The sequence below is a fragment of the Cebus imitator genome, unplaced genomic scaffold, assembly GCF_001604975.1.
Source record: "Cebus imitator isolate Cc_AM_T3 unplaced genomic scaffold, Cebus_imitator-1.0 Scaffold101, whole genome shotgun sequence".
NCBI classification, from domain to species: domain Eukaryota; kingdom Metazoa; phylum Chordata; class Mammalia; order Primates; family Cebidae; genus Cebus; species Cebus imitator.
The window spans coordinates 688,317-702,313 of NW_016107416.1; the positions used below are offsets into that span (position 1 = coordinate 688,317).

Consider the following 13,997-nt stretch of genomic DNA (forward strand, 5'->3'; position numbering starts at 1 on the left):
GCGGTGAGTCCGGTCCGGGTTTTGCCGGCAGCCCCCGGGCAGCGTTCATAGCTCCTGCCCGGGCGGGCGCGCGGCGGCGGCGGCAGAGGCGGCTGAGCCTGAGCGGGGATGTAGAGGCGGCGGCAGCAGAGGCGGCACTGGCGGCAAGAGCAGGCGCCCGAGCCGAGCGAGAAGAGCGGCAGAGCCTCACCCCATAAAGCCGGGCCCCGCGTCCCAGCCCGCGCCCAGCCATGCGCGCCGCCTGCTGAGTCCGGGCGCCGCACGCTGAACCCTCCGCCCGCCGCGCCGCGCTCCGCTCGGGGGTGATTAGTTGCTTTTTGTTGTTTTTTAATTTGGGCCGCGGGGAGGGGGAGGAGGGGCAGGTGCTGCAGGCTCCCCCCCCTCCCCGCCTCGGGCCAGCCGCGGCGGCGCGACTCAGGCTCCGGACCCGGGCACTGCTGGCGGCTGGAGCGGAGCGCACCGCGGCGGCGGTGCCCAGAGCGGAGCGCAGCTCCCCGCCCCGCCCCTCCCCCTCGGCCTCGCGGCGGCGGCGGCGGTGGCGGCTTGGACGACTCGGAGAGTCGGTAGGTGTCGGGCCACGGCCCTCCCTCGACCCCCCCCCCCCCAGAGGCCGGCCCCCTCCCCTTCCCCGCCTACCTCCCTCTCCTCCCCCGGGGTTCGGTGCGCGGCCGGGGCCGGAGTTCGCTGCAAGTCGGCGGAAAGTTTGGCGGCGCGGGTTCCCCGAAGTTCAGGTGCGGAGACCCGGGGACGGGGAAGGAGGGGTCCGTGTTTGGGAGGGGCGGAGGGCGCCCGCAGGATGAGCCGCGAAGCCCCAAAGCCTACGAAACCTAGCGCCGGTGATTGCTCGGTGGCCGCTGCTATACCCAAGGCTCCTCAAGCCGCAGTATGCTCGGTCGCAGATCACTGAGTTCAGACAAAAAGAGGGGTTTTAGGGTCTGGGACCGCGGCTTGGGCGCGGTGGAGTGGGGCTGGGACGCTCCCTGCGGGTGCCGCCCCCCCACTACTCCTGCTCGCAGGCGCTGGGGCGGCGGGCGCCCGGGGTCCTCGCCTGTTGGCGTTGGGCTGGCGCTCAGCCTGCGGGGGCGGCTGCTTGTAGATCTCTGGCGCGCACTTCCCCCATCAGACCCCACTCGCAGCCCTGTGTTGAGGGGCGACGTTAACTGCTCTGGGCGTCCTCGACCACGCGTGGCTGAGCCTCCCCCACCACTTGGAAGAGGCGGCGGCCACTTCTGCATTTCTCCTCCGGCTCCTCGCCCCCGCTGCCCGCGGGGTGCCCGCTGGGCTGATGAAGTTTGACCTTTTTTTTTCCATCAAAGTATCTCCCCTGGTGCCCCGCGGCCTCTCCCTCCCTCCCTCCCTCCCCAGCCTTGGGGAGTCCTTTGGGCTCTCTCCAGAGCCCCGCGTGGGCCAAGCAGCGTGCAGAGCCTGGGAGGGAGAACGGGGGTGTTTCTCTAGCTGCGGAACTGTGGGGGGCGGACGTCCCAGGCGCCTGCCACGCTGTTCTGGCCCCAAATTTGCCCCTGAAGTTCAGCCCAAGCCCCCTCCCCTTCGCTTCCCCGGAGCGGAGTGAGGGGTTGAACCGCCTCGAGAGGAATGTGTTAATTTTCTGGCTGGGGGAAGTTGTCCTCGCCCGGGATGGGCTGCTTTCCGGCGGGGAGCGCGGCGTGCGCCTGGCTTTGTTTATTTGTAGGATCGACGGAAAGTGAGTGACCCCGGTTTTTAAATGGGGGGCCACCTCCGGGACCTGTCAGAAGAACTGAAGCAAGTAATGTGGGAGCAAGATCTTTTTTTGTTCTTTTTTGCCCCCTAGAAATCAGAAGGGGTGCTTGGAGTTGGGCTGGTGCCACGGGCTGCAAGGAAGCACCAGTAAATGCGGGGGGTTCTGTAGTGACTCATTCGGAAAGACCCACTCCCTCTAGTCTCCCGAGACGGAGGTCTGAAGGTTTGGCAACTGCGCCCTACTTTGCCCCCTGGACCCTGGGTGGTCTGAGAGTCGTGTCTTCGGAGGGGGGAGCTAAGGGGGTGTCCGGCGTACCAGATTCCTGACCCCTGCCTTTCCTCGCACCGCAGGCGCTGTTTGGAGCCCTTGGATTTGTGGTGGGCCCTGCCTCCCCCCCCCGCCGCATTTTCTCTGGAAGCGCTGGGGAGGGGGCGTGAGTGCGATTTCTTGCCCCTGCCGGAGCCGCCCCAGGGCCGCCGGCAAACAGAGTCCCTTTCAAGTTTTCCGCTGGGGCCGCCTGGCGGGGGCTGCGAGCGCGGTCGCTGCGGACTTGTTTGGAGCGCGATTTGAACACCCGGCGCCACCTCAGCTGCCCCAGACCGCGGGGTGGGGGGCGTCTGTCCTTTGCAGTTGGTAGTATTTAAATTAGACGTCTTGTGGGGGGTCCTACTGGCCTAAGCTTCACCTGGTCGAAAGACGCTAGTGCCTTGGTTTCCAACCGCCTATAGAAAACCAGGAACTGAGACCAAAGCCCCCATCTAAACCGCTTTCTGAGAGCCGTGCCGGGAGACTCAGGCCGGCGCGCTACCTACCCGCAACTGCGTATTGTTGATTTAGCATTTTCCCTAAACGAGAGTCAGGCTGGAGCTTGGGGGGTGGGGGGGGGTGGGGAGTGGCCCGCTCTGCAGCTGTCACCCCCCTCCCAGAACGGAAATTGTCCTCTCCTTGGGGAGGAGGGAGAGGGGGTGACGGTTTGATTTTTGCCCTGGAAAGAGATGGGAACAGCTGACGGAGGTTGGTCTCAGAGTTCCCAGCCAACCCCCGCAACTTGGGTAGCGTCCCCCTACCCCTCACCCTCCCAGGAGCTGGGTCTCTCCCAGCGACGCCCCTTGTCAGCCTTGGCCTCCCTCTCTATGCCACCTCCCTTTCCAAGGTGAGCCTCTGCAGAAGACAGACCCCTTGGCTAGCTGGCTGTCGGGTTGGTGTCTTATTTATGTGTGTATCTGGTCCTGGCTGTTTTCCCCGCTCAGCAGGTGACCCTGGCTGGGGCCTCCTATCTCTCCCACGACAGAGCCTGTTGACTTACCCGAGGGCCAGTGGCCTCGTCTTTATCACGTGAGACCTGGAATGTCCACCCGGCTGGGCTGGGCTGGGCTGGGGTGGGGGAAGGGGAAGGGAGGATTCTGCATCCAGGGCCCCAGCCAGCACAGGCCCTTGTTCCGTGGGTTCCCACTGTGACCCTCAACTCTTGCTGCCCCTTTCCAGCTCTACCTGCCTCCTACCCATTTGGCACATGTGAAACTGAGACCCATAGGAGTGTGGGGGCAGGCGTGGATCTGGATAAAGAAACAAGTCTAGGGGAATGAAAAACCCCGCCTTCTTTAGGACTGCACCTTGCTGTTTATGGGAGGCTGGAATGGAGGGGGTCTCTCTCAGAGGAGAGAGAGATGTGGGCTGGGCTGACTTTCCAGGTTGCAGGATAGGGTGGAGGAATGAGGGAATACGGGTGAGCCAGAACCAGTCCTGGGTTCCTAGAGCCCCTGTCTGGTGGCTTGACCATTTAGTCCCAACCAACTCCCCCAAGCATGATGCTCTGGGGCATGCCCTAATTGAACAAGGATGGGGGGTTCACACATTGTTATTACTGTTATTATTGCCCGCTCTTGATATGTTATTCATTTGTTGTCCCAGTATATTTGTATTGAGCACCTACTGTGTATCAAACCCCACCCTTCTGGTGGTGCACAAATGAATCACTGCCCCAGCTCTGGAGGCCGGCCCAGGATAGAAGCTCCGCCCCCTTTCCCCGCCCCCTGGGGCCCTGATTGGGGCTTTCCTTCTTTTCTTTTTTCTGGGGCTCTCCCTCTCTTACCCCCACCACCTGGTCCCATCCTAGCCCTGTGTGTGCGTGCGCGGCTCTGTGTGTGTGTGTGTGTGCGCGCGTGTGTGTGTGTGTGTGTGTGTGTGTGTAGTGTCCTTGATTAAGTGTATTAATAGTTAAACTCTCACTCATAGCTGGAACTCACCAGACCACAAAAAGCCTCCCCCGTTACTCACGCGCTACTGCCCAACAAGAATATCCCACTAAAGTTTTTTTCTGCTTTCTCTTACTTCCCGCTCACCTCCCCCCAACGCTGAGCCCACCCTTCCTGGATTTGAGCAATGAGAAAGGACTGCGCCCTCAAAGACCCAGGAATCTCCAACCCTCCACCTGCCCCCTAAAGCCAGAGGCAGTGTCAGCTGACAGAGATGAGGCTGTGTGGGCACTAGTCTGTTGCTCTGGGATGTGGGAATCTGGGTAATGTGTGCTTATGACTCAGGACATGTGTGTCTCTAAGTTGTGTATCTATATCTGTGAATCTCTGTGTTGAATGTCTCAGGGTGTGGGAATCTGAACATACATGGATTTATGAATTAGGGCATGTATATCTGTGGATCTAGAAGTGTGCGGATCTATGGTGCACGTGTACATGTGTGTTTGTGAATCTGAGATTGTATTTCTTTTTGTTTTTTGTTTTTTTTTTGAGATGGAGTTTCACTCATGTTACCCAGGCTGGAGTGCAATGGCCTCCTGGGTTCAGACAATTCTCCTGCCTCAGCCTCCTGAGTAGCTGGGATTACAGGCACGCACCACCATGCCCAGCTAATTTTTTTTGTATTTTTAGTAGAGACGGGGTTTCACCATGTTGACCAGGATGGTCTTGATCTCTTGACCTCGTGATTCACCCGCCTCGGCCTCCCGAAGTGCTGGGATTACAGGCTTGAGCCACCGCGCCCGGCTGAGATTGTATTTCTGAAGATTGGCTATGTCCCTGTGAATCTAGGAATGATATATCCTGTAAGTTATGTGTGCTTGGAATTTTGGAGAGTTTGTATTAGTGATTTGTGTGTATCTGTGTGCTTTGTATATGCTTATAAATCTGGGGGGTCTGAATAGAGTGTGTCTGAATTGTGAATGTGGGAGTGGGCGTGTCTGTGCTATATGGACAGTGGTCTCTGTCTGTGGTGGCTGCTGGCTATCTTTCTTTGTTTCTTTCTTTCTTTTTTTTTTTTTTTCTTTTGAGACGGAGTTTCGCTCTTGTTACCCAGGCTGGAGTGCAATGGCGCGATCTCGGCTCACCACAACCTCGGCCTCCTGGGTTCAGGCAATTCTCCTGCCTCAGCCTCCTGAGTAGCTGGGATTACAGGCACGTGCCACCATGCCCAGCTGATTTTTTGTATTTTTAGTGGAGACAGGGTTTCACCATGTTGACCAGGATGGTCTCGATCTCTTGACCTCGTGATCCACCTGCCTCGGCCTCCCAAAGTGCTGGGATTACAGGCTTGAGCCACCGCGCCTGGCTCCTTTTTCTTTCTGTATCTCTGTCTTACTGAATCTCTCCCTCTGGTTGTTTGAGGCCCTGAATATATGTAGCATGGAGTGTGTATGTGTAGAATTGAACCTTTCCCACCCAGTCCTTCCCTCTGCAACCCCCATAATCCCCCCTTTCCCCAGCAGTAATTGGGTAGCCTCCCTGTCCGCCTTCCTGCTGGGAGTTTTGGAAGCCGCAGAGGGAGACAGGCTGAGGCCGGGGTGACAGCGTGTATCCACGGCGATGGCAACATGTGATTATGGGAATAAAAGGATTTTAAGGTCATGGGTGGGTTTTTTTGAGGGGAGGTTGTGCTCCCCCCAACCCACCATTTGTTGGAGCCAGTGGCAGCAAAGGGCCAGCCTGTGTGTCTGTAGGCTGGGAAGCCTGCCCCGATGCAGGTGAATGTGGCTAAGTCAGGCCCACCTAGGAGTGTGAGCACATGCTTGAACATGTATGAGCGGAGCCTGTGAGAGCGTGCATGTCTGGCTGCCTGCTCCCCATATGAGAGTCCATAGGCTCATTCCCTGGGGGACGATTCCCAGGAAAACTTCTTGCTTCTGGGTATCATGTGGAGCTGGAACCCTGCAGTCCTCTGTAGGCTGAGAAGCTGTCTGGTCCCAACCTTTGCCTGTACCCATCCTCCCAACCCCAAGTCTAGTGTCTCTGGCCAGAGACTGGCTGGGCCCAGTCACCTGGGCCAGACCACATCTTGGGGTGTCAGTGCCCCCTGGCCCCGCTCCAGCCCCTGTAATTGCATTCTGCCGCCTAATCCCCCGCCAGCTCAATTAGATCGCAAATTCTTCTTCATTTCCTGCCTCTGATGCTGGCCTCCCTCTGGGCTCACAGGGCCTGGGAGAGAGGGAGGGGATCCTGCCCCCCTTCCACAGCACTAGGGCCTCTGAAGAGGTGATTAGTTCCAGGCACACTGGCCTTGGAACACAGGTTAGAACCCTGGGGACCAACAAGATGGGGCTCCACTGACCCTTTTTGGGTCAGCCTCAGTATCCTTACACTGGGGCAGGGCTGCTGGTACCTGGTACAGGGGCTCTGGGTAGAAACCCAAGCAGATCACTCTAGCCAGGCTCCTAGTTTGTGCCCTCACCTGGGGCTCCTGCAGGCTCTGCCCCCTCCAAAGCAGCTGCCATCTCCTCAACCCCACAGCAGTTGTGACCTTGTTTCTGGCCTTTTCTGGGTGTTCCTTGTCAAGCCACTGAACCACTGAGCTCTACTACTGTCGGGTCCTCCTAACCCCACCCAGACAGGTATGGATGAGCAGTGGCTCTAGAGCCCATCGGAACTGACTCCGAATCCTGGCCATGTCACTGCCTAGCTGAATGTATGACATTTGGGTCAGTTGTGTTATCTCTACAAATCTCAGTTTCCTAATCTCTGAAATTGGACAGTAAGAGAATGCCTGCCTCTCAAGGTCATTTTCAGATGGACACAGATGGCTGCATAGTGCCTGGTTGGGGGAGGTGCTCACCTGCAATCTGTATTCAGTAGACATTGGCTTTTATAGAGACAAGGAATGCACATGCCCCATGAATCCTAAGCAAAGAACATGTGGCTCATACCTAGCAGGTCTGTCTTCATTCGGCTGATCACCAGGTGTGTGACCCTGGGTGCATCACTTGGCTGACTCTCTCTTTCCCATCTGTAAAATGGGACTGATAATAGGACAGACCCCATGGGGCCCATGGTAGCCTTCTCTGGGAGGATGTATGCAGATGCTTGGCCTCAGTATGTTTTCAATGTGTTATTTGCCTTCTTCCTTTTCTTCATACCAAGCCTGGGGGTAGGGGGCTGGCGAAGACACAGGCTCAGGGACAAGGGGACTGACCAAGGTTGTGAAGCTAGTAATGGGGCCAGGCAGGGGTGGGGTGGGAGGGCTGGGGGGTGACCTGCTGGCTCAGCTGAGCTATGAGGCCCAGCCTTTCCTCCCTGCAGGTCTCTGTGGAAAGCGGTGGCTTAGCTAATTTTTCCTGGGAAAGAGAAGCTAGATGTCTCCTGCTCCTTCCCCAGGAGGTGCCGTGGCAGCGGCTGTGCTGACAGGCCTCCTGGCTTTCTTGATAGGGTGGCTGGCAGCTCTGGAAGGCGGGCTGTCCCCAGATCAGCCCGAGGGAAGAGGGAACTGCAGAGGTCTCCCTGCCATCACTAATCCCCATGGCCCCTCCCACCCTCAGCCTGTCCTTCTATTGCAGCAGAGCCTGGGAGTCTGCCTTGATGGAGGTGGTGGAGAGATCCTCCAGAGGTGGGGCAGCCCTCCGCCTCAGGGTCCCCCATTGCTCCCTGACTAGTCTCCTGCTTCCTCTGACCTCTGTCACTCACTGGCCTTAGCTCTTTAATATTTCATGGCCCTTCAAGCCGGCCCCTGCCCCAGCCCACACCACCCCCTTTGTCTCTGCCTGCCACCCCTCCGGGGCATCCCTGCCACTGAATTACTGACCCAGAGGTTGCCTCTGCCTACTCCTAACTGTCCCCCATTGTGCCCGCCCCTGACACTTTCCCTGTCCCTCCTGACCTGCCTCCCCCACACCTCTCCTGTGACACCCTTCATCTCTTAGGGATTCTCTCCCCTTCTGTGACATCTCTGACCACTCCCTGCCCTTTTCCTCTATTTTTCTCTTTTGTTGGCTTCCTCCTTTCCAGTGGAACAGAAACCGCGGCAACTGGTCCGCCTGCCTGTCCCCCCCCCCCCCGCCCCCGACACCCATCCACCCCTTCCTGCCCCCTCCCCCCAAGCTGTGCCGGCCGTGAGAGCTGGTTTTATTTATTTTTCTGTTTGTTTGGGAAGAGGGCAGTGGCAGCTCTGGGCCCTGGCTGCTGCGCCCTGGCTGCTGCGCTCTGCTTAGAGCAGCGGGCAGGCGGGCCTCGCTGGCCTCCCAGGAATGTGGCCGGGACGCCCCAGCTATATTTACTCCCCTCCAGCTGCCGGCCCCAGCAGGGCAGAGCCAGGCCTGCCTGGTGGCCCCGGGGGAGCCCTGTACCCGCCCTCCCCTGTCTGGCAGACCCCACATGGCCCTTGGGCCCACCTCTCCCTCCCTCGCCTGTGACCTTTTCTGACCTCCTCAGACGTGCCCAGCCTGCCAGCAGGAACACTTGTGTTTCATGCCAGTATGGGCATAATGTTCAGGCAGAGGGGGCCTGGGGGCCTGTGGGTAAACACTTAGCAGCACCCCCAAGCAGGGTCTAGGCTGGGCCTGTAATCCGATGGCCAGAACTATGCAAAGTGCCTTTCCAGGCCTCTCTCCATGGGCCTGGCCCCTGCTCTTGCCCCAGTCCCCTCAGCGCTGCTCTGATCACTGGCAGGGTGGCATCAGGTGGGGGTCTGAGTGGGCTTGAGTGGCGGTGCCCCTGGCATCACTGGACCCTCAGGTCCCTCACACAGGCACACATATGTACGTGTAACACACTTAAGTGCTTATATACACACGTGTGTGTGCAGAAAGACACCCTCACACATGAAAACATGCTGGCTTATACCTTCCTTGGAGGCAGGGGCATGCCTCCTGTCATTGATCCCCTCATTCATCAGATGCTTACTGGGGCTTTTTGAGCCTGCTCCTTGCCAGCCTTGCAATTGGGATATGGCAGTGATTCCTTCTTGTACCCCCGGTGCCTGGAACCAAATAAGTGTCTGAAGAACTTTAGCTGCTGTAATCAGTTGCAGCCCCCAACCATTACTGCTATTGTGTGTGGTTTTTTTTTTTTTTTTTTTTTTTTTTTTTTTTTTTTGTTTTTTTTTTTTTTTTTTTTTTTTTTTTTTTGTATTTTTACTAGAGACTAAAGGTTTAATAGAGACCGAGGGTTTCTCCATGTTGGCCAGGCTGGTCTCTAACTCTTGACCTCAAGTGACTCACCTGCCTTGGCCTCCCAATGTGCTGGGATTACAGGCGTGAGCCACCATGCCTGGCCTATTACTGCTATTGTTATAATAGATTGTAACAAACCATTGGTTAGGAGTAGCTCAACAAAAGTTCTTTCTGGGGTAGGTACCATGTGAACAGCTTTCTGGTTTTCACCTCCTTTAATTCCCACAATAGCCTCAGGTGACTTGAGCCAATACCTGGGACAGATGCCTGTTGTTAGCATCCCCATATTACAGATGAGGAAACTGAGGCCTCGGGAGTTTGTGGCTTGCCACTGCCTAGGATGATTGAGTCCTGGCAGAGCCCTTGATAGGCTGTTGGCCTGTGTGTGCTGTTTCCTGCACCTTCCACACTACCTGGCACACAAAAGGGATTCCTTCAATGCTTGCTGGGCACAGGTCTTGCCTTTTCCTCCTTGAGGCCCCCATAACCCTTGGCAATGGGCCGCACGTGGTGGGGAGATGAGCTGATAGGCTAGTTGGGTGGATAAAAATGAATTAGTGAATGACTGGATGACTGGTGGTGACGATGAGTACTGTCAGGGGACCCTGGGATAGGGTGTGTGCTGGTGGACAGGCTGGCATGTGGAGATCCACTGACCCTGTGAAGGACTCTGGGAAGCAAGGTGGGGGACAGGGCAGAGAGATGTGGCCAGAGAGCAATAGGCTGCTGGGCCAAGTCAGTGGGGCAATCCTGTCTTCTTCGTGGACCACAATTTTTCCATCTGTCAGATGGGCTTGGGAGCTTTTGCCCTGGCTGGCTGCCGGCTGGCCTGGGCTGGGACTGGCCCAGGGGGTGAGGGGACTGTGGCGGGAAGGAGGAAGCAGTGGGTGGTGAAGACAGGAAGATAAAGCGTGGAGCTTGGCTTGGAACCTGAGAAGCAGAGAGACCAGCTCTGACCTGACGCCCACATGCCCTCACTCCCTCCTAGCCGCAGGATGGGGTGCAGGCATGCAAACCCCCCGCCACCCACTCTCGTTCTGGTTCAGGCTGACTTCCTGACATCTGTGGCATTAGTGGCTGTTTGTGCCAGAAGGAGGTGGCCTGTCCTCTAGGACTAGACCAGCTCCTCGCCAGGCCAGGGGCCCCCACTGCTTCTTGCCAGTTCCTGCTGACTCTGATGGGAGAGACCCAGCCCCTCTCCTGCCTGCCCCATCTCCAGAGCTAGATGGAAAATTAGTTAGCTGGGCTCATAGCAATAGGCAGAAGTGGGCCTGGCCCCCTTTCTTCCTGGGGGTGTCAGATCGTGGTAGCCTAGAATTTCTTGGTCATGGGAGTCTAGAATCAGAATGCTTGGAATGGAGACATTTTTCAAGTCAGGATTCTTGTTGGGATTTTAGTCACAGAACCATGGATTTTGCTTGTGGAAGGAAGTGTAGATGGTCATGTTTCAGCCTCCTTGTTTGATGCTAGGGGGCACTGAAGCTCTGGGGGTGAGGCTGCCCTGAGGTCACAGGGCCTGGTGCTCTCAGGTGACATGAGCCCATACCTGGGACAGAAATACCTGTTCTGCCTCTAGCCTGCCTCTCTCTGGAGCTCTAGCCACCGTGGAGAGTAGGCTGTGGGCCCAGTCAGGCAGCGAGGGGATGCGTTTGGCCCACAGGCACAGGAGGGGTCCTCTCGGCGGTGCCCGCCCGCCCGCTGCCCACACTTCCCGAGGCACCAGCATGAGGAGGAAATGTAGGCTGTTGCTTCCAGCAACAGCCGGCAGGGCCGGGCGGCTTCCCAGCTCCCCCTCTGACTCATGGCCGCCTGCAGCTCCCCCTCCCTTGGGGTCCTCAGCAGCCCCGTCTGTGCAATGGGGAGAGGAGGCTTTATCCAAGGTGTAGCGTCACCGAGACAATACCTTGGGATTCTTTTCAAGACCACTGTTGGGCTGTGGGAGAGCTGGGAGCATCATCTAGAGCAGCCCAGCTGGGCATCTGAACCCAGAACACCGAGAGGTTCTGTTTGGAGTCATCCTGATTACTCCAGAAGCCTGGGAGGGCTCAGCTGGCTCCTGAGGCAGAAAATGTGGTGGGAGGCAAAGGAGTGGCAAAGGGACCTGCAGTTGGCCCTTTTCGGGAAGAGCACAGTTGGGGAGGCTTGGCTCTGGCCCTCTGGGCTGTCTCCCAACCTTGGTTTACCCATCTGCAGAATGGAGACTGTTACCCATGAGGTCATTTATTCAGCGTCTGTGCTGGGCCTGGATGCTGGGGCTAGTGGCAGATCAGCCAGGAGGAAAGGATTCCTCTGCTGCAGACGTGAGGTGGGGGCGTGATTTGGTGACTCTGGGGAAGGACTGAGGTGGGGGGAGGTAAGGAGCTGGCCAGGGAGGCGCAGTGTCCAGCGGAAAATCCCAGCTGTTGTCAGGAAGTGTTTCCTCCACGGGTCTCCTGGGAGGGAGACGAGGCTAGCAGGAAGAAGGAGGGCAGTGGGGGCAAATAAGGCCCCAGCTGGTCCAAGTGGAGACATCCCAAGGCTGGCAGTTGGGCGGGTGTGCCCCGCACCTTGCAGGAGGGCTGGAATGCATCCCCATGCTCTGAGTGCTGGAGTGCTGGGGGGCTGGGACTGCCAAGAGGGGCTGGGCCCTCATCCAGATTTCAAAGCCTTCCCCAGGGGCCTTGTGGTGCCCTCCGCCCTGTCCTGAGCTGCCGCCTCGGGGGTGACAGATGCTGTTTCATCGACCGAGGCAAGTGGGAGGCCTCCGGAAGGTCCTCCTGGGAGGTTCCGGGGGGCAGCAGGGGTGTCGGGGGGCAGCGGGGGTGTCAGCAGCTGCTGCCCCGCCTGGGCTGGCTCACGGTGTCCTCCCAGGTCCCTTAGGTCCCAGGGGCCAGGGGCGGTGCTTCTGCATTGAGGCTGGTCCTTCCTGCCCTCCCTTTCTCCCCACTGCCCACCGAGCTTCTTGGCTCTGGCCCCCTCCCATCCCTGGCTGCGTCTGCAGAGCCCCCCGGGAAGGCAGGGAGGAGGCAGGCGCAGCGGGCTCAGAACAGCGGGTGCCCGCGCAGCCAAGTATTTGCACGAGCTGTCAGAGACAGACAAGCATGTGGGGAATTTGGTGCGTGTGGGGCTGGGGGAAGCAGCCGGGTGGGCAGGCAGGCAGGAGGAGGGAAGCTGGGGCTGCCTCCCGCAGAGGCAGAGACCCTGCAGAGACCACCTCTCCCTAGTCCTAGAGGCGGGCTGCATGCAGGCACCTTCCTCCCGCCTATGCCAGTGCAGTGAGGGAGGGGAGTGGGATGATCCTGTGGGGTCTGATAATAGCTCTGAGACGGGGAAGGGGGCGCCTTGTCTCGGGCCCGCAGCCTGGAAGAGGCTCTGGTGGAGCGTGGAGCCAGGCAGGAATCCGGGTTGTGCCCGACTGTGGCCTCCAGGAAATAGCAGCTGTCATGCTCCTGCCCCTCCACCACAAGCCTGGCACAACTTGTTTCCTGGCCAGGGTCCGGCCAGGGCAGATTGGAGGAGCCTGGTATTGCCCGGCCTGGGCAAGGAACGGGCAGGATGGAGGGGCCGTGTTTATAAGCCTAAAGGCACTTGGGCTGCTCTGAGGAGGGGACCTGAGCCCTTACCTCCTTATGCGAAGACCCCACCCCAGTCACCTTTGTGGTCTATGCTCCAAAAGCACCCGTTAGGCAAGGGAGGACCCAGAGCTGAGTAATCCTTGGTTTTTTATAGTTTGAGAGCCCAGAGAGGGTGTTACACTGGCCCAAGGTCACACAGTGGGCTCCCCAGCCTTCCCTCTACCCTCATGTGGGTGAGGCCGCTGGGAATTGGTGAACACGGGGGGTTTGCCGGGGTGGGGGACCTATATTTAGTCAGTCCTGCAGAGCCAGGGCGCCTCTGGGAGCAGCTGCTGGGGTGGGGGGGTACGCAGACAGAGGCCCAGAGCTGCATTTAGTCTGGACAGAAATATCCTCCCCCCACCCACCCACTCACTGGCTGGGCAGCCAGGCTGCGGGCCTGTCCCCTGAGGGGCAGCTTGCCTGGGCCTGGTGGCCTCGGGACAGGCAAGATGACCCGATAGGCTTTTCCCAGCTCAGGTTTCGATGAAACAGGAACCGGAGCTGCAGCCTGGGCTGAGGGGGCCAGGGCAGCCAGAGCCTGGGGAGCCGGGACAGCCTCCCCCACCTCCGCCCTCACTCTCCTCCCCATGCTGCAGCCTCTCCTTCTTAGAGGCCTGGGGAAGCAGCAGGTTATTTATCAAGCCAGCCTCCCCGCCGCGGCTGCCCGCCCCGCCCTCCCTTGTGCTGGCGGCCATCAGCCCAGCAGAGCAGGGTGAGCTGGGCGGGCAGGCGGCAGGATTAGCTCAGGAGACGTGAGTCACCCCATCCCCGGCAGCCCCACGAGGCCCTGCGGCCTGGCAGGCAGAGTGCACACTCACGCACCCCACACGCGGCACACCCGGGGAACACACTTAGAACAGTCACTCACAGCACACGGAGTTCCACACGACTCAGCACACCCAGCCGACACGCATGGTACAGACTCGGTCACATGCACCGTGCACACACAGCTCCCATGTGTCGCTCCAGAGGCACTCTCCCAGTTCTAGTCACAGCCCAGCCTCTGGCGCACACACCCACTGGCACGTACCTAGGCGAGTGCACACACACAGGCACACACGGCGTGCCCCCTGCCAGGAGGCCACTCTCATCCCATTGGCTCCGCATGCTGGGGCCTGGTCATCCTCAGGCCATAGCTTACCCCCAGATGATGCCATAGACTGGGGCAGGGCACTGGCACACACAGGTACACCTGCTGCAGTCAGGGCTCTGCTGCCCCAGACACCCGTGTTTAGGCTCACACAGAAGAGGCTCGGCCTTCAGCCATGTTGAGTCTACTGGGTTCTGCAAAGTG

General features: G+C 58.9%; 1 protein-coding gene across 4 annotated transcripts in view; it reads left to right on the forward strand.

Annotated features, from left to right (window-relative positions):
- The window catches only part of CXXC5 (CXXC finger protein 5), a 35,653-nt gene that overhangs the window by 332 nt on the left and 21,324 nt on the right, over positions 1-13,997 (forward strand). Inside the window, exon 1 of one of the 4 annotated variants that reach the window (XM_017536740.2) lies at positions 7-563. The exons of 1 other annotated variant lie outside the window; for it this stretch is intronic. The gene's annotated coding sequence lies outside the window, so the exon portion shown is untranslated. Of the gene's footprint in view, positions 1-6; positions 564-642; positions 732-2,700; positions 2,874-13,997 lie in introns of those variants that run through there. 2 more of the 4 variants (XM_017536741.2, XM_037741407.1) reach the window with 2 other exon arrangements.